This window comes from Echinops telfairi, unplaced genomic scaffold, assembly GCF_000313985.2.
Source record: "Echinops telfairi isolate 266 unplaced genomic scaffold, ASM31398v2 ScPeMD7_23;HRSCAF=83, whole genome shotgun sequence".
Taxonomy (NCBI): domain Eukaryota; kingdom Metazoa; phylum Chordata; class Mammalia; order Afrosoricida; family Tenrecidae; genus Echinops; species Echinops telfairi.
This window is the reverse complement of record NW_022103920.1, coordinates 25,802,611-25,805,493: the sequence shown is the minus strand read 5'-3', so window position 1 is coordinate 25,805,493 and position 2,883 is coordinate 25,802,611.

Sequence of the window (2,883 nt, the reverse complement as noted above, 5' to 3'; positions counted from 1 at the left end):
CTTTACACAATTGATGTATGTATGGATTGTGATAAGAGCTGTATGAGCCCCTAATAAAATGATTTAAAAATAAATAAATATATGGCAAGTATACATGATAAATCAAGGGTATGGGTGCAGGTGTGGGGTAAGAAGGTTGCATGTTATTTTCCTGGGAATTCTGTAGCACAGTCTCATAAACAAGGTGGCTTAGCAAACACAAACTCTGGAGTCTGGAAGTACATCTGAATGTCAATCATGTTGCTTCCTCCGAGGCCTTTGAGCGAGAAACTACCACTGTCTATCCTCAACTGGAGCGGCTTCCAGGCATGCGAGTGCAGTGCTACATAGATCCTTCTTCTGTTTCCCTTTTTCATCTAGCTTCCCTTTCTTCGGGAAATTAGTCATATAGAATTTGGACCTGCTTAACTCACAGAAAAGAGGAACTCTGGTGACTTCAGAAACCCAGAGGGGTAATTCTAACCTGTCCTCTAGGGATACCATGAAGCAGAATATACTTGGTGGCAGTGAGTTTGGTTTGGTTTTGGTTTTAATCCAAGGAAAGGAACCCTATAGCTGTATGGGTTACGCATTGGCCTGCTAACCTCAAAGTTGGTGGTTCGAATACAATAGCTGCTGTGCCGGAGAAGGATAAGGTTGTCTACTCCCATAAAGGTTTATAGTCTCAAAATCTTATTTTAAAAGGATGCAGCATCAGGCATGGAGGAAAGCTTATTAACAGCTTGTGATATGGTAGATTACATGACCTTCTTTGCTGCAAGTGAGAACTTGAAGCACTTGCTAATGGGGATCAAAGATTGCAGCCTTCTGTATGGATCACAACTCAATGTAAAGAAATCCAAAATCCCCCCAACCAGACCAATAGATAACCTCATAATAAACAGAGAAACCGTTGAAGTCACATATTTTGTCTGGCTTGTATCCCAAATCAATGCTCATGGAAGCAGCGATCAAGGGAGTAAATGATATATCGCGGTAAATCTGCTGCTCAAGACCTCTCTAAAGAGTTGAAAAGCAAGTATTTCACTTTGAGGACTACGGTGTGCCTGACCCAGCCATGGTGTTCTCAATAGCCTCGTGAGCAGGTGAAAGTTGGACATTGAATAGGGAAGACTGACGAAGAATCCACATTTTTGTATAACGCTGCTGGTGAGGAATATTAAAAGTATCATGGCTGCTAAGAACAAATGACTATGTTTTGGATGATGCACAGACAGAATGATGGTGAGACTGTGTCACAGCACTTTGGACATGTCAGGAAAGAGCAGTTCTTGGAAGTGAAAACGTGAAGCCCCTCAATGAGATGGGTTGACATAGCAGCTGCACTCATGGACTCAAACACAGGAAGGGTTTGGTAGATGGGAAGGACCAGATTCTGCGGCACTCTAGCAACAGTATGAGGCAGAATCAACTCTATGGTAGTGGGTTTGTTTGTTCATTTTTTGCTTTATAACTGTGCGACCTCAGATTAACTTAACTAACAATATCTTCAAAAACTGTATTTCCAGACAAAATTATATTATCAGCAAAGAAGTTAGGTCTTCAAAGCATTTTCTTGTGTGTACAGCATAATTCAGCCTTAATTGGTTATAATATAACTTTAAAAAATATTTTATGAGGAACTCTGACAGAAATGACTACAATCCATAGTTCAATTGGATCAAGCATAATTGTACAATTGCTGCCATCATCATTTTCCTTTCTTCAGCTCCCACTTATCCCCTCCCTCTCCCACCCTACCACCCCCTTGAACCCTCAATATATTATATACTATTATTATTATTGTGGTGGGGTTTTTTGCTGTAAGTTCCATCTCATGTATCCAAACACCTAAAATTCTGATATTTGTGCCTTCGAACAGGGTTTTACAGTCATCATTGCTATCAGTTTTCCCTTTCCCCCTCCTTCTCTTTCTGTATCCTCAGGGAGTCATTACTCTCCTTACTGTTTCTGAGGGGTTTATCTATATTGACTTCCATGCATCGAAACATCTTGATTGTACTAATGTTCATACGCAAGTCTAGAAAGCTTAGTGAGGTAACACTAAGGCCATAATAGTTGGAGGAGGAAATTTTAAAGAACTAGAGGATAGTTGTGTTTCCAGTGCTCGCCTGCAAACTGATGTATTGTTTCTTCCATATAGCCCTTCTGTAAAGGACTGTCCTATTATTTTACAGGTGGGTTTTGGGTCTCCGCCTTGCCTATGTCCCTTCATGTCAGTTTGATTGCTTGTTTTTGAACTTCTGATACCTATTCCCATCGACACTTCATGATCACACAGACTGGGGTGCTTCTTCTATGTGGACTCTGTTGCTTCCATGCTAGATGGCTGCTTGTTTAACTTCATGCTTTTAAGACCCCAGGCACTATATCTTTTAATAGCTTTCTTCACCATATTTGCTTATGCACCCATTTTGTCTTCATTATTACATCAAATTGTTCTTTTACTGAGGTAGGTTTTAAGTAGAGGCCCAAAATCCATCTGATTCCTTATTTAATTTCATATACTTACATAGATAAATACACATATCTATCTATATATACCTATGTACATAAATTTTACTCCCCAGGATTTTCCTCTATTTCTTTTTGCCTTTCCTCCTGCCCCACTATCATGTTGGCTAATTGTTCCCCTCTCAGTGATTCCTCTCAGGTTCATCTCAATTGAGGAAACATCACCAGGGACACTACACCCTCCTCACTGATGGTTGTAGGTCCCTTGCTATTCCCCTGTCCCTGGAGTACTGTCTCACTGTGCCCTTCCCCTATTTGCTCCCCTCCCATGAAGTGTTGGTCCCATTGTCTCCTTGAGATTGTTTGTCCTTGTCTTATATAGATAGACATGAAAAAGAAAGGGGAAAACAAACAAACAAATAATTCCAG